The following is a 26,640-nucleotide window of genomic DNA, read 5'->3' on the forward strand; positions in this document are numbered from 1 at the left end:
TGCACGATTCTGAATACTAAGAGCCACTGAATCCTACACTTTAAACAGATGAATTGTATGGCATATGAATTACATCTCAAAAAAGTTACCAAAAAAAGTATAAAGAAGTCAAAAGTCACCAAAGAAGAAAATCAGGATGGTTCCTTGTTTTGTCAATGGATTCCAATCACATTCCTAGCAGAGAGCTTTCCAAGTGGCTTCAACACACGCTCGGATCTGTTACAAACACAACCCCTGCCAACGGTCAGGCTGAGGCCAGGGATGGCTGTCCTGCTTGGGAGGGCAGGCTCTGAGGTCACACAGCCAAGTTCAGTTCTCTGCTCTAATACTTACAGGCTGGGTCGACAGGGACACGTTCCTTAACCTCTTTGTGCCTCAGTTTCCTCATCAGTAAAACGGTGAGACTAATTTTAATAACATGCGTTACTGTTACAGCGTGTCAGGCTTGTGGTGGGCTTCAAGCCTGCATTTCCCCCACCGCCCCTCCGCCCAGAACTGTGGAATAATCTTCCCTCACCACTGTCAAGTCAGAACTGAGAAGGAGCTCCACGAAGAGGCGAGGGGAGGCCTATCCCCTTCCGCTAGAGTCGTTTCACAGCTCAGGGATAGGCGGCCTCTTGCAAAGCCCTTCCAGTCTGTCCCAGACCCACCAGCCCCTCTTCCCAATCTCTCCTCCTGCCCACAATGGACTTGTCACTCCAGAGGGGGAAGCCAAGATCCCAGAGAGGTCAAGTGACATTGTCAGGGTCGAAGATGGCAGTGCCGGCACTAGGAAAATCTCCTGTCCCCAGGGAGACCCCTCTTTTTTTTTTTTGGCGGTACGCGGGCCTCTCACTGCTGTGGCCTCTCGCGTTGCAGAGCACAGGCTCCGGACACGCGGGCTCATTGGCCATGGCTCACGGGCTCAGCTGCTCCGCGGCATGTGGGATCTTCCCGGACCGGGGCACGAACCCGTGCCCCTGCATTGGCAGGCGGACTCTCAACCACTGCGCCACCAGGGAAGCCCGGAGAGCCCTCTTTTAGCAGTGCCACATGGAGCAGGGGAAATGATCCATAGGAGGCGAGGCTCTAGGTAAGCCTTGGAGGGGGACCTGATGCCGAGCTGGAACGAGGGAGGAAGTGAGGACCGAGAGCATCCTTGTCCCCTAACCTCTCAGGCCCACTCAGGTGCCAGGTGTGCTTCCACTGGCATAGGTGGCATCTCAGGTCACTGAGTACCATGTCACAGGCCCTTCTTTGGCCCAAGAATGCTCCTGTGGGGCGGGTACCACCACCTCTGTTATGGGCTCTTGGACCTCAATGTCACCTATAATGGCGGAATAATTCCTTCTCACCGCCCCGCCCCCCATTGGAGATGACCAACAGGTAAGTATTTTATTTTGTGAATGTCATTTTTGCAGGTTCCCCATCAGACACCAAAACACCCCCATGTCCTCGGCACTTCAGCTAGACTGGAAGCTTCTGGAAGGCAGGGATCCACATTGCCCTGCACTGCATTCACAGTGCCTCGGCCAGGCCTGGCACACAGTAGGTTCTCAATAGACCTTAACATTCAGTTGAATAAATAATGCTAAAATATTAACAAAAATGACAATCGACAATCTACATCATCTCATCCTGTTAGAATGCTTTCGTTACCCTTGCCAACCTCTTAAATGCCTAGAATGATACCTGGTTCAGAGTGGGCACTTGATAAACGCTTATAAACTTCCAGGACAAAAATCCCTTCTCTGTACATATAATTTGGCTCTAAACTCTGAAAGGATGGTTTCTCCCTTAAAACAGAAAACTTGGGCTTCCCTGGTAGCACAGTGGTTGGGAGTCCGCCTGCAGATGCAGGGCACACGGGTTCATGCCCCGGTCCGGGAGGATCCCATGTGCCGCGGAGCGGCTGGGCCCGTGAGCCATGGCCGCTGGGCCTGCGCGTCCGGAGCCTGTGCTCCACAACAGGAGAGGCCGCAACGGTGAGAGGGCCGCGTACCACAAAAACAACAACAACAACAAAAAACCCCAAAAACACAGAAAACTTTTCTGTTTAAGATGAGATTCTCCCAACAAGACCTAGAAAACATTAGCTCCCCAGACGCCCAGAACATGTTCCCACTTTAAAACAAGCAGCATTTAATGAAACATAGATTCTTTCACTTTTTTTCCCCCCGTAATCAAACTTCTTTAATAGAATTGCTGTTGTCAGTTCAAGGGCATGGGTCTACTTCAAGGCTTGTCGGCTCAGAGATTGAGAATTATAAAGGCAGTAAGTCAACATTCCTGCGTCCACGATCTTGTTCCCAGGAGAAATGTAACTGGTCTGGGATATTTCAGGGCAGATCAAGCAGACATTTCTGCCATGAAAATTCGAGACAGTTTTTGATTCTCCAAAGCAGTGATTTATCCAATACTGGGCACTCTTGGAAAATTAGAATCAAGTAATGCTGCATTTCTGCCATAAGGACATTATCGTCTGGGCTCCAGCAGAGAGGGGGTGTGGGTTATAAATGGCTTTGTCCTTGGTGGAACAGGCTTCTAACGGTTCAGCCGCAGCGCCTTGCCCTGTGACCCCATGCGTATGTTGGAGGGCTGCAGAGGGGAGTGAAGGCCATCTAGGTCGGAATTTGCCAGTAGAGACAGAGTGACCCGCAGAGCTGCCAGCTGCTAATCACCCTCTGTACCCACCCAAGTCTTCGGGACACACCCTGAGCCCATGAGGCAGGCACCACAGCCACACATATCCCTGTTTTCCAGATGAGACTCAGCAGGGGGGTGACTAGTTCAGGGACCATATAAGCCAGGACTCAGCAGGGGGAAACTGAGTTCCTCATCCAGGGTTAAGGGCTGCCTCTACCATGGATAGAAATCATGCTGCGCTGATCTGAAATGGAAGACTTGAAGTGGGTCCCGATTCAACTACCCATCAGCTCGTGGGACCCTGGCTGAGTCGTTTAACCTCTCTGTCCTTCTATTTCTTCAGTGGCACTCTTCTGCCATGCAAGGTGGTGAGACAGTCATCATTACTGTGTGTGGCATATGCCCTGGCGTGGAGAGCAAAGACTGCAAGCGGGGAGATGGCCACCCTGCCCTGCCTAGTTGGCAGCTGGCAGCTGGGGCCAGTCCACTCCCCAGTTTAAGAGTCAAATCCTCTAGAGATTGGCACACAGGGGGCGAGGTGTAGAGACCATGGACCACATGCAGCAGCAACTCCACCCCTCCCCCCTTTGTCACCAACAGCAACAATTTTACCTTTTAATTTTATTATTTTTAATTAACTTGTATTGGGGTATAGTTGCTTTACAATATTGTGCTAGTTTACGCTGTACAGCAAAGTGAATCAGCTATGTGTATACATACATCCCCTCTTTTTTGGATTTCCTTCCCGTTTAGGCCGCCACAGAGCACTGAGTAGAGTTCCCTGTGCTGTACAGGAGGTTCTCATTAGTTACCTAGTAGTGTGTATATGTCAATTCCAATCTCCCAATTCGTCCCTCCAGCCCGGTATCCACGTGTCCACTCTTTATGTCTGTGTCTCTATTTCAACAGCAGCAGTTTTAAACTGCAGGCAGCCTATGCAGCTGCTTAAGGCTTTGTTTTTAGAAGCAGGTAACTTAGGTTTCAGGAAGTGCCTCTGTCCTTTACGTGTTACCTGCATGACTCTGGAGAGTTGTTTAACACCACAGGACTGTTACCTCATCTATAAATGGGGATGCTACAGAACCTGCCCGCCAGGCTGCTGTAAGGATTAAGTGATACCGATGGTGTATGCACAGCACTTATCCCAGCGAGGCTGCCATCACTTTGACGATTGTTGACTTACAGACTCCTCCCTCCACACCAGGTCTGTGCCCGCTGTTCCAGAGGATGAACCTTGGTTTGTGAAAGCAAAAGAGAAGATGAGATCAGCTTAGTGGGGAAAAGAGCAAGCGTGATTATACCGGCCATGTTAGGATCTGAATGCTGGTGCAGTTTAATCCCAGCTTCCTGAGAAAACCTTCTTCTCCTCTCTTGGGCTTGCTGGGATTGGGGGCCCCCGGCCACGTTCAACGGTGGGACGCTTGTGTGTCTGAGAGGGGCCGAGTCTGCCCTATCCACTCAAATCCCCACCAGGGAGAAGAGAGGAATCAACAGGGCGCACACAAGCGGCTTTCGAGGTCACGCGTAAGCCTTTAAGCCGCAGAAATCTGGAGGGTGTAAGGAAGAGATGGGTCTGCAGGTGGAGCTGAGCTCAGGAAATCAGAGATGATTCCAGCAACGTCCACACCCGGGCGTGGGCAGGGGAGGAGGAGGAGGGGAGATAAAGCTGCCAGAGACCCAGCAGCCACTCCCCGCCCCTCTTTTAGCATTCTGTCCTGTGGACCTCGGAGCCCAGAGTCGGTTTCTCTGTCACTCTTGGTTCTGGAACATCCCCCCACCACTGTGTGCAGGGCAGGCGGGAACTGGGGTGGGAGGTCTTTCCTGCCAGTTGCCTTCCTGAACATCGAGGGGGGAAATGTAAGGTCCCAGGGCACATCTGCCATCCCTTCCCCACCACTAGCTACTAAGTTCTCTAACACCTTATAAGCCAGACCCCTAGAGCACACTTGACCTTTCCTGTTGACACACACAGTTACATGGGTGACGCCATTATATTTCAGAAACCCTGAATTTACGTTGCCCTTTCAAGGCTCTATACTTTGGCCAACATTGCTGCTAGTTCCAAAATGTATGAATTTGTTCAACAAGTATTTACTAAGCCCCCACGCAGCAGGTGATGGGGCGGGTGGAGGAGGCCCTGATGCATCTGTGAGCATCCTTAGGCCTGGCAGCTCTTCACCTTGGAGGGTGACGGGAACTTCTGGAGAAAGCCAAAGTTATTCAGAAAGCAGGAGGTTATCAGGCTGGCGAACACCCTGATCCCGAACGAGTTCAAGTCAATACACATTTCTTGAGCATTTCCTATGGGCCAGGTGCTAGGCTAGGGGCTTAGCCTTGAGGATGTGCCCTTCACGGGCTGGTGAGGGTCTAAGAAGGCAACAGATGATTGAGAGACAGGAAGAGGCCTGCTGTGATGGTGAGGCATGAAGGAAGCCAGGGGCTACTGACCCGGGGGAGGTGGGACAGGTAGCAGGCCCATGGAGAGAGTGGCCCCCTTGTCAAGTTTGGGAGGCTGCGTTACTGACTTTTCAAAGTCTTTTAATCTGCCATGTTGGTCCTGAGAAGATCACTATTCCCACTGTGTTGATGAGGAAATGGAGGCTCTGCGAGGCTTAAGGATTCACCTGCGGTCATACAACCACTGTGTGGCACAGGTGAGAGAAGAACCCAGGCTGGGAGCCCAGCCAACACCAGGCTCTTTCCATCCAAGCATTTTACCCACAAGAGGGGCACATCTCGGGACTAAGGTCTCCTTTATCCAAGGAGCAGGTTCTGTATTCCTGGAAGCTCCAAGGGCCGTGTCAAGAAGTCATGCTCTCAAAAGGAGGAATAAGACATTGCATGTCTTAGGTCAATTCCGCTTATAGCCCAGGACCCACTCATACAGAGGTCTAGCCCATTATCCTGTGGAACCAGGGGAAACCTGTCACTCATTTTCCTTGACCTCCTTGAAACATTTAATAAAACTGACCACTTCTTTTATGTATGAATGAACATATGTATGAATGTATGAATGAATGTGTTATCTATCTACCCATCTATCCATCCATCCAACCATCCACCCATCCATCTTACATACAGTAGGATTCGTTCGTTGCGATGTACATTTCTATGGGTTCTCAAGCCTCTGAGACAGAAGAGTTCCCCCACCCCCAAATTCCCTTCTGCAGCCTTTTTGTAGTTAAACCCTCCCCCGAATCCCAACCCCTGACGTGTTGACTTTTTCAGAATGTCATATCAATGGAATCACGGAATATACAGCCTTTTTGGTTTGGCTCCTTTCATTTAGCAAAATGCTTTCAGGCTCACCCACATTGTTGTGTGACTCCACCTTCCTGTAATGTTCTCTCTTAGTTTGACCCCATGCTGTCCTCACTTGCCCAGTCTCCTTTAGAGGGCCTCCTCCTCTGTGGGACCCCGAACCTTGGGGTTCCAGGGGATTTGCCCTGAGCCCTCTTCTCTCCAGGTGACCTGGCTTTGACTTTCTAATCTCTGCATCTGCAGACTTCTCCCAGATCTCAATCTTTCCTGAGCTCAGGACCTAACATACCCAGCTGGCAATGGCACATCACTCTCTGGCTATCTTATAAAAATACCTTAAACCTGTCCCCAGCGAACGGCCCACCCTCCATGTTGGTCTGGTGCCATCCTTGATGACCTCCTCCTCCCTCATACCCTGTGATAGGTCAGTTGGCACTCAGCATCCATTTCGACTTCCTTCCATGAGCCTTCCTGTCGAGAACAGTAGGTATGGGTGTGCAGGCTGTGCGCTGCACGTTCACACATACTAGCCCTGCTTCCTATTCTGTGGAACCTGACCTACCATGCAGCTATGGTTCTGAATGAGAACTACGTTCAGCCAACCTAGCAGATTCAGAGGACGGAAAAGAGGGAGAGGTGTTATTCCTCTGGCAACCAAGACTTTGGAGATCTAAGTGTGGACAGGCTCTCCGGACAACAGCATCTACTTCCTTATTTGTACACAAGATGTTTTTGAATTTGAATATTCCATTTCCAATTCTTGCTCCTTTGGCCCTTCCTGCAATTCTGTAAGGACCTAATTCCCTGAATTCAATGCCTTTCTGTTGAAAATATTGAGAATAGTTTCTATTTCCTGCACTGAAAGCTAACTGGTACACTCTGCCCTCTTTCAGCCAATCCTCCACAATCTTACTTCCAAAACAGCTCTCGAGTCCGTCAGCTTCCTCATCTCCACCACCTGCACCCACTCTGGCTGGACCCCTGCACCTGCCTTCTCTGCCTGACCTCTCCACGACCATTCTCAATCTGCTCTATCTGTTTTCCACATGCATTTATAGCTTAGAACTCCTCAATGGCTTTCAACTACTCTTCGGATAAATGCCCAGAACCCTATCAAGGTCTTCAAGACCCTGCGTGGTCCAGCCCTGGCCATTTCTCCAGTCTGCTCTGCTCTGGCTGCACTGGTCACGTTTGTGAGCTGCCAGGTCCTGGCACAAGATAGGTGTTCAGGAAATGCCCGTTGAGTGATGAGTATCTGGTCTTCCACTTCCCTTCTGACACAAACCCAGGAGCTGCTAGGATGAGCTCTGCCCGGAAGGATGCCCAGGAGATGGTGTGGCTAGTCCTCCTTTCTCAGCTCCCGGCTTTTCAAACTGCTACTTGGATGCTGAACTGTGACCCTTCCCAGAAGGAGAGTGTTTGACAGAGATGTCCTTCCATTAGATGCTGATCTTTCTTAAACCTTTTAATTAGTTGATTCTCTTTAGGGAATAGAAACTGTGAATTGAATTTTTCAAAAAGGAAAAAAAAAATTGCCTCAAAACATGCCATTCTCCCTTCGCTTTCTCCCCTGGTTAAAAATAACCCCATATTCTAAACCCTGACGTTTATTCTGAAACTATGAAAGCTAGATGGGAAGGCTGGGGAGTATTTAAATAGCTTCAAATTTCTATCATTTCGACTTCTGTGTTTTACAAACCACCCAGTGCCGGAAACCAAAGCAAAAAAATAAAATAAAAAAAAATCGTGATATCCCCCCAATTCTATGGTTTAAAATAAAGTTGCTAAGAATTGTGTACCTTTCATGGACAACAGCTGAAATGTCTAGGTTTTATAGCATCACTCTCATGTCCCAAACAGGAGTCAAAATAATTAGATTAAATCATTGGCTTAACCAGCACGAAAATGAGTTTAAAATCTTCTCTCTCATTTCAGTACATTCCAAAAGAGATTAAGCACCACGAAAAATAACAATATGATTGGAAGATCCAGCAGGAGCATTGCTCTCTCCAGGAGAAACCACTGTGGAATTTTATGGCTGGAAGAGGCTCCAGATGCCAAGTGGCCCAGCTGTTCTCCACCCAGGAGGGGCCATGGGCTTATCAAAGTCATCAGGGAAATATTTTCTAAGCCATCCCCGCCATCTCCACCTCTCTCGCTGCCCTGATGCTGACCATCTTCCTACTGCCCACGGAGAACCGCTTAATGTCCCATTTTCAAGGGGAGAGAGAGCACTGGAGTCCAGACAGGTCAAGTGCTTTCCTTTCCAGCATCACAGCTGGTTAGCAGCAGGACAAGAGCCTGAACATGCAAACGGACACTGGCCAGGCCATACAGGACAACTCTGACCCATGTCCTTGCAGCAGCTGGGCCAGGAAGCCCAACCACCATTGGCCCACAGCCCTAGTAATGGTCCAGATGGTCAGCACGTGGTCAGGGAGGGCCAGCCTCCCTACTGTTTGTCCCAATTTCCAACTCAACACCAGCCAGAGGAAGCTAAATATGATCCCTACAATGGGGTGAATGGTGTCCCCTGCCAAAATGCATGTCCACCAGGAACCTTGAACTCAACCTTATTTGGAGAGAAGGTACGTCAGACTGCTAGGGCTGCCGTAACAGAATTCCACAGACTGGAGGACTTAAACTATAGAAATTAGAAAATAAACGTCTACTGTTTAAGTCACCCAGTTTGTGGTCATTTGTAACAGCAGCCCTAGGAAATGAAGACACTCCCCAAACCAATGGCATAAAATACCCTGCCTCTCTTTAGCCACCTCCAGCTTCCCCAGGCCGGCAACCTCCTTCAGGGCAAAATGGAAGTCTTTTCTTTTCTTCCGCTATAAAGCCGCCCCACTCCCCTACCTGCCTTTGAGTCTCTGGCAAACACAAGTGATGGTGGCCGACTCCCTTGTAGTAAACTCTCAATAAGTATCAGGGATCTGTTCTCATTTGGGGGGGCCTTTGTTCACTGCCACGATAGGAAGAACCTTTAGTTGTGTCTGTATGTCTCTCTCCAGCAGTAGGCTGAGGGTTGTGAGGACAGACTGTTCACCCCGGTCTTGTCCTTGCTTCTACTGGATCCAGCAAGAGCATTTTACAGGCAGGCACACAAAACATCTGACGTGAACCAGTCACCAAGACTCCTGTCCATTACACAGCAACCCAACTCTGAGCCACTCGCCAGTGGGCACCACACAGTGCTATTAAGTTATCAAAAGGACAGTGGTTATTAAGATATAAACCATTTCTATTTGGAAAGATAGGCAAAACTTTTCTTAGCATAAGCTCTTTTATGTATAAAACATAAACAGCAAATATATATACAGGGCTTACTAGGCACCAAGCCTTCTAAGTACTTTACACATAGCAGTTCATTTAATCCTCACAACAGGCCTGGGAAATATTATCGTTAGTCCCATTTTACAGATGGGCAAACTAGGACACATAAAGGTGATGTAATTTGTTCAAGGTCACACAGCAAGTAAGTGGCAGAGCCAAGACTGATACATGAGTAATTCAGCTCTACAAAGCACTTGACTGTCTAACAAGAACCATAAAATGTTTCTTCTCTGACAACAATATTTGGCATTTGTTCTTAGAATGTCACTCAAAATGGGGGGGGGGACCATTTGTGTGAAGATATTTATTATTTCTAATGGTACAACACTGAAGCCACTAATCGTCCAGTAATAGGGAAATGGTTAAGTAGCTGTGATACATTCATCTAGCCCTTCCACAAACATTTACTGGCACCTACCAATGTCCTGACACTGTTCTACATACTGGGAATACATCGTGAACATGACAGTGAAAGCCCCTGTCCTCATGGCACAATTTAGATAGAGTACTATCAAAAAAGGTAAAGACACGGGATGTGGGAAAAAATGTTTTTCATAAATTTTCAAAAGAAACATGAAAAGGTCACCTATGGCTTGTTTGCAACTGTGAACAAATAAGCAAATGAAAAGAACTAGAAAGAAATACACTAAAACCATTATAACGGCTGTGGCACACAGAAGAATCTTAAATCACTTTCCCTCCCATCGCCCCCTTGCCAAACGCTTTATAACATGATTATATTGTTTTTTAGAGTAAAGCGTTTAAGTCCATTTATTATGATTTATCAGTAAAGAATGAAGCTTAAAAATATGGTGCATGAAAGAATCTAGCACAAGTAGCATGACGTCACAGATATGATGCCCAAGTACAGTCAACACTAACCCTCGGGGACAGAAATCAGAACCTCTGGGGTTGGGGGAGAGGCTGATTAGAAAAGGGCACAGGAAACTTTCTAGGGTGACAGAAATGTTCTAGATCTTGACTGGGGTGGTAGTTACATGGTTACATACATTTGCCAAACTCAAGCTGTGCACTTAAAAATCTGTATTTTTTTAAATATTTGTTATATGTAAAGAGAGATCCATAGAACTTCCCACAATATAGGGAAAGCGGGGCATATTTATTACCACTGATAATCTTAGCTCTCCCCACTGTTTTCCCTCGTTGTCATAGTTTTCACAACATGGATGGACAAATAACAAACACTTGGATTCACGTGAAAATCACGCTTGTCAGCCACCACCATGTTTCCTGTGGAGGAGACTTTGGGATGGGGCGGGATATGGTCCTTGCTGCTGCTGCTAGAAATGGGAGCTCATCTCCCGAGCTCAGAAGCTCAGGAAGCAGCATGGGCTCTGCCTGTTGTGACCCATTTTCAGGTGGGCTCATCACAACAGGCACTCTGCACCCCTGGAACAGGACCTTGATGTCACCTGAGCCATGTCACCATTGCCAAAGTCAGAAACAGAACCCACTTGGCTTGTCCTGTTGTTCTCAGCCGGCAAAGGTGGGTGTGAGAATCAATTTGGGCCAGGTGTTAATTTCAGTTGCCCCATCAACCTGCAGAAACAATTATTGGCTGGCTAGACCATACAGCCAGCAGTCCATGCAAAGTCCCAGGGACAAAGTTCTACATCGTGAGCCCTCATAAGACTGGGCTGTATCTGCTGTGGGCTGCGGACGTACCCCTGGCACTTCCACAGAACCTGGCACGTAGGAGGCACCCATATTAGTTTCTTTGCTTTTAGTGGCTGCATCTTCATTGCTGCGTGCGGGCTTTCTCTAGTTGCGGCGAGCGGGGGCTACTCTTCCTTGCTGTGCACAGGCTTCTCATTGAGGTAGCTTCCCTTGGTGTGGAGCACAGGCTCTAGGAGCGCAGGCTTCAGTAGTTGCAGCATGGCGGCTCAGTAGTTGCGGTGCAGGAGCTCTGGGGTGCGCGGGCTCAGTAGTTGTGGCTCATGGGCTCTAGAGCGCAGGCTCAGTAGTTGTGGCGCACGGGCTTAGCTGCTCCGCAGCTTGTGGGATCTTCCCGGTCCCGGACCAGGGATCGAACCCATGTTCCCTGCATTGGCAGGCAGGTTCTTAACCAGTGTGCCGCCAGGGAAGTCCCGTATTAGTTTCTTAGGGCTGCTGTAACAAAGTACCACACGCAAGGTGGCCTAAAACAACAGAAATTTATTCTCTTGTGGTTCTGAAGGCTGGAAGTCCAAAATCAAGGTGTGACAGGGTTGGTTCCTTTCAGAGACTAAGGGAGAATCTGTTCCAGGCCTCTCTCCAGGCTTCTGGTGACAGCTGGCAATCCTTGGAGTTCCTTGACTTACAGACACATCACTCCAATCTCCGCTTCATCAACGTACAGCCTTCTCCTCTGGGCATCTGTGTCTTCACATGGCTTTCTTGTAAGGAACCAGTCGTTGGATTTAGCAACCTTGCCCCGCTTCTCCAGTATGACCTCTTCTTGACTAATCACATCTGCAAAGGCCCTATTTCCAAATAAGGTCAAAGTCACAGATGCCAAGGGCTAGGACTTCAGCATATCTTTGGGGGGACACAACTCAGCCCACAACTGCACTCACATTTGTTGACTTGATCAACCCTTCATCTACGGAACACAGGCACAGGAAACTACTCTGGGTTAATGGACTCTTAAGAACAACATAGTGATGGCTGTTATTAAGTCTTTTATATGCTCTGATTTGCCCCAGAACCATCTTGATTCACATCTGTTGTCCAGCATGATTAATAATGTCCCCTGTACTCTCCAAAGTGTCCCAGTTTGGATTATAAATTTCATGGCCACTCTATTCATTAGGAGTTCAGTGCCCCGTAGTAAAAATTCATACCAATCAGTCGAGAGAGTTCAAGTTAACCCATGCCTACGTGCCAGGAAAGACCTCCATCATTTCCAACATAGATACTCGGTACGTCCCCTTCCTAGACAGCCTCAAGCAAATGCCTGGGGAAAGACAGATGCTGGAGCAGGTGCACGGGCTCAGGAATGCCTCCCACCCAAGGACAAAGCTAAGGGAGGGTGGATGATTTGCCAAGAGCAAGCGGTCTAACCAGCAAGGCTGGTTAGGGCTCCCCACTAACCAGCAAGGGGCCTCGAGGAGGCTGGAACAGCCCCTCCCTTTACCTCTGACCTGCTCTGGTCCTGAAATCATGACCAGGCTCTCTAGTAGAGGTGATGGTTAATTTTATGTGCCAACCTGGCTAGGTGATAGTACCCAGTCATTTAATGAAACACAAATCTAGGGGTTGCCATGGAGGTATTTTGCAGATGTGCCTTAACATCTACCGTTGGTTGACTTTAAGGAGATCACCCTTGACAATGTGGGTGGGCCTCGTGCAATCAGTTGAAGGCCATAAGAGCAAAAACTGAGGTTTCCTGGAAGAGAAGGAGAAATTCTGTCTCAAGACTGCAGCATCAGCTCCTGAGTGGTTTTTTTTTTCAGCCTGACAGCCTGCCCTTCAGACTTTGGACTTGCCAGGCCCTATAATCACACGAACTAATTCCTTGAAATCAATCTCTTTATGGACACACACACACACACACACACACACACACACACACACACACTGTGTACCTCCTATTGGTTTTGCTTCTCTGGAGAACCCTGACTGACACACTGGATCTTGGCAAACTGAGGTTGGGGTTAGGATATGAAGACCGAGGAGCCATTCCTGCCCCGGATGGGGCCAGACCAGGAGACCAAGGGGCCAGGCTGGTGGAGAGACCTGACAGGCTGCTATCACCACTTACCTGATAACCCATAGCCGTGGTTCGGGGTCACCCCGCCCCAGCACTCCTAGGTCCTGAGCTGTCTCCATACCCCCAGCCCGAGAGGTTCCCTGTTTGGCCACCCTTCTCCTTGGCATATAATCCTGCCTCTCTTCCCAGACTTAACCCCTGCTGGTGCCCTAAGCAGCCTCAAGGCAGGAAGCCTCAGGTCAGGACTGAGTGAAAACAGGGGCTGAGGTCACCAGTCATATTTGGGAAGGCCCACCGAGACCTTCCTGGAAAGGACATGACAGCTTCTCCTTTTCTACAGATCCCAGGCAGTTCCTCGGTGGGCCCTGTCAACAGCCACAGTTCTAATGAGACATCGAGCCACCGGAGCTCAACTAATAGGGTGAAGCAAGGTGATAGGCAGAAAGAGGCCCCTGGCAGGCCTGATGGATTTCCAGGGTGTTTCACGTTGCAGGTGCTTCACTAAACAGTTGTTGAATGACAGAGGGTTGTAATTCAGACACATAACCCCTTTTTCCTAAGATCTCACCAGAACAAAAACGTCCGCCTAATTCTAAGTTCTAGGCTTGCTCTCATCCTTAGCTTCTGTCCAAAATGTTTCCAATGAAGAGTCACTAGGGTCTGGATTTTCTTCCTGGCTTTCCTTTGTGAGCTTGTGGAAAATTACTTCACTCCTTAGTTTCCATGAAGCACTGTGAAGTTTGAGAAGGTTATTAGCTTGTTATAAACAGGAGATTCATTGAACCATAGAACAGACTATACAATGAACCACGTGAGGTCACCGAACCTTCACTTCTAGCCTTTTCTCCCCTTAGATGCCCTCTCAGGCCCATGCCCCCTCTTCAAAAACATCAACAGAATTAAGATTCATGAGGCAGTCAAGAATCGGACAATGGGTACTGGATTGAGAGTCCAGAATGTTCAGCTCTGGCCTCAGTTCTGCCACTAAATGTCATTTTGACAGAGCGGTCTTCAGTTTCCACCTCAGTAAGAGGAGAGTAAGAGGTCCCCAGTGAGATGCCTGACCCCAGGGGTTCCTCACCTCAATTCATTCATGTCCTACCCCCTCGATGCAGGGCGCACAGCACACGGCAGGAGAGAAGTCGATCACTAAGGCAGGGAAATGAGTCTCCGCTCTCCTGCCAGCCTCTGTCTCCCTCTTTAGCCGCCCAGTACTGCAAATTCTTCCTGAAGTGCATGCACTACACAGACGATCCCTGACTTATGATGATTTGACTTATGATTTTTCGACTTTATGAAAGTGATTCCCGTTCAGTGGGAATGATACCTCCCTTCTACTCAAGCAGAGAATGAAGGTTCTCGAATATTTTTCTGGGTCTAGCGCTGTGCTAAAGCGTGGTCTGTGAACTCTTTGTTACCTGTCCGTGACAGGAGGAAAACAGAGCGAGAAGAATAAGCGTTTAAACACTTTTAAGCAATTTGACGTTGTGACAACCAAGTATGTGATCGTTTATTGAGTGATTCATTTTTCTAGTATTTTACAAACATGCTTTTCTAGTATTTCACAAGAGTGTTGGTGAAATAAAGAAACAAGTCTTTCACCACAGAACGTGGAGGAGCATTCATCTGGGAAAGTGTTTCTCAACCAGGAATGATTACGTCTCCCCTGCCTGGGTGAGCTCTGGAGACACTTTGCGTTGCCACACTGGGGGCAGGGGTGCTACTGTCCTAGTTTGCAGAGGTCAGGGATGCTGCTAAACATCCTACAATGCACAGAACAGCCCCCATAACCAAGACTTACACAGCCCCAGATGCCAATAGTGTCTGGGTTGAAAAACACTGGTCTCGGGAATAAAACACATTAAAATGATGGCTGCTGTCTCTGTCCACTGAACACTGATGCCTGCCTCACTCTGCCTCCTTGTAACTAAGACCTGCCTACTCTCTGCCTCTCACGGTCTACCAGTCCACATGCTGCTAAGCACAGGTCTTCCTCCCTCAGAAGACCCTCTCTACCCAAACTGGGTGGGGCTAGGAACATGCCAGAGAACTCTGATTCTCCCCCCTCCCCCCTTAAAGTCTCATTAAGTCAACTCGAATCCTTGTTCATTCTGTCTTAGTTTCATATTTTTCTTCTACCAGCTGCAGTTCTCCGACGCGTGTGTTCCTATACAATCAGCAGGTCTGTTCCTGGAACAGAAGCTGCTTCCAGACCAGACCCTGACTTTCATTCCTTCTGACAAGCACCGAGTGTGTACCATCTACCAGGATGATTTGTGCTGGGGGCTGGGAGGGAGGAAGGATAAGCCTGGCAGTGTCTGCAATCTAGCGGGGAGGGGGAAACAGATGTGCAGTGGATAGCAACTGTAACAAGACAAATGCCACAGGGAAAAGCTTACACGGAATTTTAGTGGAAAACAGAAAAGGGAACAATTAACTGCAACGCAGAACAGATGACTCAGGCAAAGGCAGGAGATGAGAGAGCTGGGCTCCAAAGATTTCCTGGATTCTCCCAGGAAGGAGAGAGAGGCTCTCTAGGCAAAGGAATGAACTGGAAGTTGAGGCAGGAAGGAGGGAGCCCTGGAGACCGGGAATCCTGTGAAGTCAGGACCCAGGAAGTAGGGGAGGCGACAATGAGAAGAGGAGCTGAGTGCCAGGGCGGGAATCTAGCTGTGTCCCCATGACACCAGCACTAGACTTCTGAGCCCAGGAATGACAGGATTCGAGTATCTTAACCCCAGCTGGAAACTTAATTCTGTCCAGGGCCAGAGAGTGAGTATTTCAGGCTTTGGGGGCCATATGGTCTCCGTCGCAACGACTCATCTCTGCCTTAGTAGCATGAAAGCAGCCATCTACATCAACAAATAGGCATGGCTGTGTGCCAATAAAATTTTATTTATGGTCACAGCAATCTGAATCTCACATAATTTTCGAGCATCACCGACGATCACTCCTTAACATGTTTTTCTGGCCGTTTCACAACGCGGAAACCATCTTTAGCTTGTGGGCCATCTACAAACAGGCGGGGAACTGATTTGGCTCCCGGGGGGCTGCAGTTTGCCGATGCCTGTTTCAGAAAGGTGTTGCGGAGGTGGGGGTGGGGGACAGGGACCTGAGGCAGAAGCTGCCAGAGTAACTCAAGGACGGTGAGGAAGGGACAGGGGCGCAAATGCCGTGGCCACCTGAGCAGCAGGAGGGAGGACCAAAGGAGGGGGGGAAGGACGCACCTGTGGCTTCTGGCTAGAGTGATGAGACGGCACTCTGATGCCACGAATATAGGTGGGTGACGATACGGAGACGGCAAGGGCCGGGAAGGCTCGTGGGCTGCCGCCACACACCCTGTGCCCGAGAGGACAGACGTGCCTGGACCAAATGCAGATCAGCCTGTCTCAGAGAGAGAGACGGACTATACCAGAGCCGGGTCCTCAGGGTGCTGGGGTGGTTGACAGAGGAGACATCTGTTGTTTCTGCTTGCCCAGCCTCCTGCAGCCCTGGCTCTCCTTGGGGGACACCCTTTCCCTGTTCTTGTCCATATGATGTGAGTGGGGCCAGCCCCTCCCTAGGGCTGGCTACAAGGCTGCTTCAGAGATAGGTAAATGATCCAACGAGCGTCAATCCTAGGAATTTGGGGCAGGCTTTCTTTCTGCTGAAGCTAAAAGTGGTAACAATGGAGGCCATGACTTTCCAGGGTCCCTGTGTAGAGCAAGACTGGCTGGGAAGAAAGCCAGTATGGAAGAGAGCTGAGCCCATCCTGTTGCCACCCACTGACCCCTGGATCCAGCTATGCCTAAAGCCGGACCCAGACCTCCCAGATCAGAAGCCAATCATTTCCCATCACTTGCTCATCAGTCGAGGCTGGGTCTCTGTCACTTCCAACCAAAGTCCTAACTCATCCAGCTTCTATTAGATGGAAACCCAGGAAGGCAGAGGCCTTGATCTTGGAATTGTGTGTCATAAAGTGCCCATGCGAGAGGATTACTTGATAAATGGCCTAGTCCAAGGCATTTGCATCTGTCTTATTTATCTCTGGACAGTGCCCCTAATACACAGTAAGTACTCAGTAATGCTGGTGCAAGAACGAAGGCACATAATCCCAAGGCACCAACGCTCTGAGCTAGAGGAAGCTCTCTGGAGAGAAACATCAGCAGGCTGTATGGATTTCTTGTCGTCTTCCACCGACCAAGGGTTCAGAGAACCCATGAGCTTCAGGGACCTGGTTCTGCTTTATACAAATAACCGAGACAGGCTCTGGCTGGGGGAGAGCAGGCTGGCGGGGCACCGGCTCTCACTGCATGTCGGGTAAGAGCCTAAATGAAAGAAAGGAATTACCTTGTCTCAGAGATGGTTCAGAAAGGGGCAGGCGTCCTGCTGGGCATGGAAGATGCTGGCTATTAGCAGCAGCTCACTGGGTAAAGAGGAAGTGGGTAGTGGAGCTCTGCTAAGGGCTCAACCTTGATTCCACGGCTGGAGGTAGGGATGTGCGTGGGCAGCTTGAGACCCCGGGCCTGTGACCCAACAGAGGCTCTGGAATATTCAGCGCAACTGTGAGTGTCTATGAAATGTGTTCGTGGAGAAGCTGCTGAATGGAGGTGCTGCAAGGCAGAAAGGAAAGAGCACTGTACAGGGAGTCTATGCCCTGGGGTCTGAGTCCTGATCCTCACTGCATGGGTGACCTTCAGCGAGTCACTTCTCTCTGGGACCCGCCTTCCTCATCCGTCAAAAGCACCAGAGAAGTGCTTCTCCATCTGAGGGGAGAGCTCAGAGTTTGTCTAAGAGATGCTCAAACCCACGTGCATTGAGTGAACATGCAATGAACACCCCACCCCCATCCTGATGCAAGCATCAGGAATGTCTACACCTCTGTTTCTGGATGTATTTATATTTTATTAATCAAATTACTAAATTCTCAATCACTTTTGGTCATTCTGTTTTCTCTGCATGGAGTACATGGGACCTCTAGGTGACAAGTGTCCTCCATCTCCTCCCAGAAGCCGCATGGGCAAGGTGGACCTCTCACTGCCTTTAAATTCTTGTCCACCACTTGCTAGTGGTGTGGCCTTGGGCAAGGTTCTTAACTTGCTATGTCTCCATTTCCTACCTGTGATACAGGCACAATATTAGTGCCTACCGCTTAGGCTCGTTCAGAAAATGGAGCGAGAAGGTCTATGTAAACGTGTGGAAGAGGGCCCAGCATACAGCAAGGGCTCAGTACGGCCAGGAGGATGGGTAACTGGAAGGGGATGCAGGGGGCCTTCTGGAGCTGGTGATATTTTGTTGCGTGATATGGTGCTGGTGAAATGGGTACGCACAGTTGGGAAAATGTATTAAGTCCACTTCCCTGTATGTTATCCTTCAATAAAAAGTACTAAAACGCAAGATACTCTTAAACAAAAAAAGACAGAAGGTCAGCGGCAGCTGCAAAGCTCCCAATAATGAAAACATTTAATGCATTTGCACTTCCTATCCCTCGCTCCTGAGCAACTCCTCCACCTCTGTGCCTTACAGCCTCAAATGGCTTCCAGCTTTGTTCAGCCGTGCAGAAAACAGGCTCCCTGGGAAACAGCGCTGGCCACTCCCCACCCCCAGGGCCATTCCTCCATCCAGCTGTTCAACATCGCCTCCTCTTACGACTTGGAGTTGCTGACGTCAGCTTGCTGGACCCCTTCGCATCTCAGTGACCCTGACTGAGATGGGAAAGGCCTGAGGAGACTGAACTTTACTCAGAATTGGCTGGGGAGCTGTTTTCCGTAGGCTGTCCTGACCCAGTCCCACCTCTGTCTGAAGAAAACCCCACCAAAGCCCCACTCACACCTGGTTCACCCCAAAGACTCGACCAGATGGTCCTCAGGCCAGATTTCCTTTCCTGCAGCTTCTCTTCTCTCTCAGAAAACTCCAGCCCCTAGGACACTCTATTTAGTCCTGATGATAATGCCTTGTAATCCACACATACCGGCATCAAAGTTCCCCACGTCCTCACATGAGGAAAAGGCTTACATAAATACATCCACCCTACGTTTTCCCACAGGGAAACTCCCTGTTGGGAGAACAGGTATAGATTAACCTGCTCCAGGACAAGGGAAAAGGTAAAACAAACAGTGGTCCACTCCCTCTAGAGAAATAAAGAAACCAACATTTGTAAGTTCTTATTTTACTTAATCCTAATTACGATTTGAAGGGTAGGTCTTATTATCCCCATTTGGCAGATGAGAAAACTGAGGCTCAGAAAGCCTAAATGATTTGCCTGAGCCCATCCAGCCCATAAGCAGGAAAGCCACAACTCATCCCAAGCAAACTGGCCTGGCTCCAATGCCTGGAGTTTTTCCACCTTGGCTCACACCTCACAACCATCATTTTATTTTTTTTTTTTAATTTTTTTTTTTTTTTTGTGGTACGCGGGCCTCTCACTGTCGTGGCCTCTCCCGTTGCGGAGCACAGGCTCCGGACGCGCAGCCTCAGCGGCCATGGCTCACGGGCCCAGCCGCTCCGCGGCACGTGGGATCCTCCCGGACCGGGGCACGAACCCGTGACCCCTGCATCAGCAGGCAGATTCTCAACCACTGCGCCACCAGGGAAGCCCACAACCATCATTTTAAAACAATTAGCCCACCTAGAAGGCTTCCAAGGTAACATAAACTCACATGCTTGCAGAGACAGGAAAGCTCTAGCTGCACTTTCCAACACACAGGTACTTATTGCTTGCTATTCTGGGATAATCAAGAAAATAATGAAGTAAGCCACTTCCTAAAACAAATAAACTCAGAAGACTCAATTTAACCACAACAAATACAATAATAGACTTTAATCCCAGGTCAACTTAGTCACCCTCTTTTTTTTTTTTTCTTCCATCCTGACTCATCCCCCCCCCTTGTGGATGCAAAACAAAACACACACACACACACACGCATACTCTTTTTTGCAGCAGCAAGCATACAAATACCACATGAGCATCCCATGACAATTCAAGACTTTCGTTCTATGGAAATCATTTCTGTCTGAATCCACATGAGGAATAAGCCTAGCCCCCCTCTCCCAAAATACGTGCACACACACACGTGTATGTGTGTGTGTGTGTACCCATATCCCTCTACCTTCACTATATGTGATCACCCTGCAAAGTGGTTCTAGTGTAATCAACCCTTAATGCTGGAAACCACTGAAGTGAGGCCTGCACTAAATAATTCCTGGCACCATCTTGACCACTAAGGGCCTGATGGAAAAGCTCCCAACTTGAATGTTCATATTCACCTCTTTGTTACACACACAAACAGCAACTAAGTCCTGTTCTTAAATCCTGTCATTTCTCGGGAGGGGCTATGACTGCCAGCTGAAGGGTTAACTGATCTATCTGGGAACACACCATCCCTGGGGTATTGCAGAAATTTCTGCAATAGGTGCGTATAGGGCACAGAGAGGCTAGGTAACCTGCCCAGAGTCACACAGCAAGTGGTAAAGTAGGGGTTCGTACCCAGGCAGTCAGCACTTCATCACTACACTGTATTCCTCTCTACTCAGGGAGATGGACATGCATAGCACCCACAGCACCAAGGCCAGTATTGGATTTTTTCCATTTCTTTTAAATTTATGTTTAAATTTACACAACTCCTTTCTAACACAGTCACTGAACTGAGAGATTCTGACAAGACCAGAGCAAAGCTTTTTCAAACACGCTCTTTTAAAAATGCAATTATTGGGCTTCCCTGGTGGCGCAGTGGTTAAGAATCCGCCTGCCAATGCAGGGGACATGGGTTCGAGCCCTGGCCCGGGAAGATCCCACCTGCCACGGAGCAACTAAGCCCATGCACCACAACTACTGAGCCTGCGCTCTAGAGCCCGCAAGCCACAGCTACTGAAGCCCGTGCGCCTAGAGCCCGTGCTCTGCAACAAGAGAAGCCACTTCAATGAGAAGCCCGCGCACCGCAAGAGCAGCCCCCGCTCGCCGCAACTAGAGAAAGTCCATGTGCATCAATGAAGACCCAACACAGCCAAAAATAAATAAATTTTTAAAAAATTTAAAAAAATAAAAATGCAATTATTTCCAAGGGAAAAAGAGCTGTCAGACAACTACACATTACTATAAATGAGCCCTATATCAGCTTCACCTCTTAATACTAGGCATCGGCAGCACTGAAAGAATGAGAGATTTGGCTGAAGGGAGGTATGTAATACAGGAATAGAGCGGGTGTGGAGGGGGTGCGGGTGCAGTGCCCAAATGGAGATGTTTAGCAGAGTCTGCAAAGGAGACCATTAGAAGCATGTAAAAGAAAGAAGAGGAATTCGCGGGCGGTCCAGTGGTTAGGACTCCAGGCTTTCACTGCTGAGGGCCCCGGTTCAATCCCTGGTCGGGGAACTAAAATCCCACAAGCCATTAAAAAAAAAAAAAGAAAAAAAGAAAAAAAAATAGATGAGAGAAGATGCCTACTTTAAACTCTGACTAAGGACTAGCCCTAATTGTATCTAGAAGAGTTGAGGGTAATTCTCCCCTATTTTTTTTTGCGGTACGCGGGCCTCTCTCACTGTTGTGGCCTCTCCCGTTGCGGAGCACAGGCTCCGGACGCGCAGGCTCAGTGGCCATGGCTCACGGGCCCAGCCACTCCGCGGCATGTGGGATCCTCCTGGATCGGGGCACGAACCCGTGTCCTCTGCATCGGCAGGTGGACTCTCAACCACTGCGCCACCAGGGAAGCCCTCTCCCGGATTTTTGAAGTCCTGTTTCCAGGCAGTACTCTTTGAGCTTTAGACAGTCTGCTGTTCTGAACTAACTGTGGTGAGAGAGAGAGAGAGAGAGAGAGAGAGTGTGTGTGTGTGTGTGTGTGTGTGTGTGTGTGTGTGTGTGTGTGTTGGGCGGAGGGTACTCTTACTTATGACTGCATGATGGCAGAGATGCAAGGTGGGGAGGCTTCCCAAAGATTCGTGCTCACTTCCACAGGATAGGGTTGCTGCTGGTAAAAACAGTTGCCCACCCAGAGGACTTCATCAGCCAGATCACCAGTGTGTCATGTGTCACTTCTGTTCCACAGTGCCTCAGAGGCTGGCACGTCTTCTCAGCCCTCTCTCACCTTCCACGGGGGCCCTGGAGGCCATCTGAAGATGGCAGAGTGGAGGCAGGAGGAGCCTGGATCCCTGTGTCACCACCTGGAAGGCTCCCTGCCAAACGCTCACACTGGATTGCCAAGCAAGTGAAAAAGAAACTACTACTGGGTGAAGCTACTGAGATTTGGGGGTTTCTCAGTTACTGTTGTGATTGTTATCTTAACCTCCAAAGGAATAACATTTTCTGATTTTCCAAACATATGCTCTCAGTCTCGAAGCATCTGCCTGTATGATCTAGTTAGGGCTTTTGTTCTTGGTCTGTGGACCACGGTAGGTGATGTGAAGGATCTGGGACGCTCTTCATGGCTGTCCCCAAGGATATACACTGAAGAAAGGGAAAAAGTTTCAACTAACTGATACGTAACTCAATATATTTCAGGACCATCACAATTTAGTGGGTGGCCATACTAAACCGTGAGCACACTTAGCACTCAGTAATCCTGCCTGCAGAGGTATTTTTAGAAGCCAGGGTAACCAATTTTATGCCTTGCTTTTGGCATACGGTTTACTTATTCCAGCAAACATTAATCTTGTTCAGCTTTGCCCTTGTACCTTGAAACAAGAGTGTAAGTTGATAAACGTTATCTGAGGACCACAATCAGCAAACTATCAAGTGTTTAAATGTTATGAAACCAATATATCCCATCATCAAGGAAATTGGGCAATGGACCTAGATGATTTTAATATATTTATTCCATACTTCTCTTACTTTTGTGAGCATTGGTGATTAGAGGGAAAAAGAATGAGTTTTGTTATTAGTGGGTGAATTTGACCTTTGTCAGGTCTGTGCGCCAGGAAAAGGCTGGTGCATTTTGTGTGTAGGGCTCTGAGTGTATTGTCTATAGGGGAAGGACTGAGATGCCTTCCTGCCCCCACCCCCTCTCAGCCCCATGCTTCATTCCTAAGGAGCCACCTGCCTGGCTGGAGAGACACAAGCCCTGGGGGTATTGCAGAATTAGTAGTAACTCAGGAAGGGCACAGAGAGGTTAGGTAACTTGTCCAAGGTCACACAGTAAGGGGCACATTTGATATTTGAACCCAGGAAGACTGGGTATTGAACATAATCTCTTTCCCACTACATAACACTGCCTCTCTCCTTAGGGGGATGGTCTTCCAAAGGACCACCTTTGCAAAGCCTTCCGTGATTCTCTCAGGCACATGGAGGGCTCCTCCTACTAAGTCTGCTGTTGGCACACATATCCACTCTGGGCACTGTCACACTGTACTGCCATTGTTTTTCTGTCTGACTCCACATTCAGGCCCTGCTAGCCCATAGTGTGCCTAGAATTAGAAAAAAGTGCCCCTTCCTGAAGACATTTTGCTTCCAGTTACTGGAATATGCTCATACTAAAGAGACAAATCAACAACATCTCTGATTTGAATGGCGCCGTCTAGAGTCGTGCAGTGCACAACCTGCACAGCTGTACACAGTGATCTACTACCAGACCGGGAGCACAAGTTCCTTGAAGACCGTCTCTGTTTTTCCATTTGGTGCTGCCAGTTCCTAACACAGCACCAGGCACACAATAGAGTTTTGTTGACTTGATTTGCAAGCGTTGCTGGCTAACTCAACCCCGAGAGGCAGGAGATTTCTGACTCTTCATTATGAGACTGAGGGATTACACTGGAGTCTTTTCATTGTTTCCCCTGCTCTGCTGTGGGAAATCAAGGACTGCGGTTACAGGACAGACGCCTGTGTGAGTGGAGTCCCTTTCTAAACAGTCGTTTTCACCTAGGCTTTCACTCACATTTCCCAATTTCTCCCCTCAAGTGGCAGAAGGACCAGTGAGATTTGAGATTTCTTTCTTTCCTTTAGCCAACAGCTCCTCAAACACACTGTTTACACCAGGCATCAAGAATATCGATAAAAACACTTTCTAACTTGCATTTGCAAAGTGTGCATCTCCCACTAAGCACCAAAGCCCACAGAAATAAACGAGAAAAGGCAAAGATAACAGGAGACGTAGGTACTCGGGTTGTTTTTAGGGCTGTCAGAGGAAAGGAATTAGCTTCGCGTCACTGCAGCTAATTATGAGGTGGTCTCTCATCTTAGACGATCCTGTGCTCAGTTATATACTGTCCAATACTTCCCCAGGGAGGGAGGGGCACTCGTAATGACCTGGGGTTCAAAGCTGTGGGTAAAAGGAGTTGCAGTTCCCCAGGGTCTAAAGGGTCCACTGTGGCTGGAGCTTCCTAGCCAAGCCCCGTGGTCTTGTCTCCCCTGGTTCACCCGCCCTCTGGGTGGCTGGGTGTGCATTTCCCCCAATTCTGAGCCAACATCCTCTGATCTCTTCCAGTTTATCAAGGTACAGATCACTAACAGAACACCACCAGTTCCAACATACAGGTATTTGATTTAAAACTGTTCCTCACCCCCACCTCTACTCCTCTCTGACTCCCACATTCAAGGCTCAAGGCAAGTTCTCCTTCTCTGCAGTTTCTTTAGGTCACATTCAACTCTCTTCTCTAACTACCTTTGCAACTAATAAATTTCTCTGCGGTTGTCTTAATTGACCAGTGTAATGGAAACTCTCATTGGAAGAATGTGCTGCGGGTACTAGAGGGCCAGGGATTAGTTTAGCTCCATCGTAGAGCAAAGCCCTGGCAGCCCGCTGAGCCCGGCCACCAATACCTCACCAGTGTAGAGGCAGATATAGGTAACTGAAGATGCTTCAAGGTTTCACAACCACTCGCAGAAGGCAATAAAATGGCTTTCAATCCAAACATGGGGCCACATTTCACTTAAAAGTCCACACCACGAAATACTGATTTCCTCCTTAGGTAACACCTTGCATATGAAAAGTAACCACAATATCAAGTTGTTTTCTATCCACGTTTTGTAAAAATCCAACCGTCTTTTCCTAATTTCTTTTAGATATATTTGTTCTATCCCTTCTGGGAGAAAAGAAACATCAGATCCAACTGCCGCTGATCTGAACTGTTTGGATTCATGAGGCCAAATGGGAAATACCATCCCTATCTAGTAGGTTTCAAAATCGAGGTGAGGTTGTGCTGCGTAAGCAAGTTTATGGCAATTTAGACCCCATGGAGTGACATTTTAAACAAGGTGTGCATGAAATTAACAACATGTTGTCTTCTGAGAACCCGGGTCTAGGTAATTCTGTATCCTACTGAAAATGCATTTTATGATCAGTTGAGGCCTGAAGAAACTAGCACGGCTCTCGGCAGGTTTCATGAGTGCTGGCATTTAAATGTCATCTAACCAGGCTGAACAGAAATAGGTTGTTAGGACTGCTAATTAAGATCCTAGGGCTTCCCTGGTGGCGCAGTGGTTGAGAATCCGCCTGCCGATGCAGGGGACACGGGTTCGTGCCCTGGTCTGGGAAGATCCCACATGCCGCGGAGCAACTAAGCCCGTGAGCCATGGCCGCTGGGCCTGCGCGTCCGGAGCCTGTGCTCCGCAGCGGGAGAGGCCACAACAGTGAGAGGCCCGCATACCGCAAAAAAAAAAAAAAAAAAAAAAAAAAAAAAAAAAAAAGATCCTAAATCTTGCTGGAATCCCCCTCCAGGAGGCTACTTGATCATCCTCAAACACCCAGCAGTTACCGAGCCTGTCACCAGGGTTACCCGGACTAACCCTGGCCTGGGAGGATCTCAGGACGGGAAAGCAGCAGGCGTTGAGCCGGGAACGGCCACCCTGCAGGGAGACAAGGGTCCCTCGCGTGGCAACTCTGCCCAGCGTAGCCCACTCTCCCGGTGGTGACTTGTGCCCAAAGAGCTGTGGAAATTCCCCTTCCAGCTTGGCGAGGTACCCTGGTCCGGGAGGATCCCACATGCCGCGGAGCGGCTGGGCCCGTGAGCCATGGCCGCTGAGCCTGCGCGTCCGGAGCCTGTGCTCCGCAACGGGAGAGGCCGCAACAGTGAGAGGCCTGTGTACCACACACACACACAAAAAACTATGAGTATCTCAAAACAATAAACAGAGGGGCACTCATAAAGCAAGCTTCCTCCAAGTCAAGGAGATTCCAACTCTATCTGGATACGTGTGTAGTGTGTAGTCGGAACTGGGCAGTACCGCCAACTGCTGGTTGGAATCCAGACTTCTTACAGAATCCTGAATTAGGTCCCTCAAACTCTAGCAACTCGCTAATTTTAGTTTACAAATAAAAAGTTTTAGCAAAGCAACCCTTAATAGCTAGCTCAGGTAATAGTTACTCTTCACAATTTCTGCAAATGAAGTTTTTGGAACTAGTCCTAGGTACGTTATTTGCCCACAAGAACCAGAGAGGATTTTTAAAAAATCAGCCCTGGCCTGTCAGGAGGCCCCCGAAGTCTTCCAGTTAAGCCGAAGACCCTGCTCTGAGAACTGTTGGTCTAGAGAGCCCTTTTGCATTACTGCATCGTTACAGGCAGCAAGGTTGGGAAGCGTGGCTTCCACTCACGGCAACTGGCAAGTTAAAAAGTAGTGTAGCCAAGATTAACTCTTAACCCAAGACACCTGAGTCCCCTGGTCAGGCAGAAAGAGCTCGCTGTAAAAGTCAGGCCAATATGATCCTGCAATCCTACCCCGGGCATGTAACTGGACGAAACTATAATTTAAAAAAATACATGTACCCTATGTTCACTGCAGCACTATTCACAATAGCTAAGAC

The 26,640-nt window shown here is 48.8% G+C and overlaps 1 protein-coding gene across 7 annotated transcripts in view; it reads right to left on the reverse strand.

Annotated features, from left to right (window-relative positions):
- Positions 1-26,640, reverse strand: part of SLC24A4 (solute carrier family 24 member 4) — a 163,704-nt gene that overhangs the window by 55,744 nt on the left and 81,320 nt on the right. The gene's annotated exons all lie outside the window — the stretch shown is intronic.

This window comes from Kogia breviceps, chromosome 3, assembly GCF_026419965.1.
Source record: "Kogia breviceps isolate mKogBre1 chromosome 3, mKogBre1 haplotype 1, whole genome shotgun sequence".
In the NCBI taxonomy this organism is placed as follows: domain Eukaryota; kingdom Metazoa; phylum Chordata; class Mammalia; order Artiodactyla; family Physeteridae; genus Kogia; species Kogia breviceps.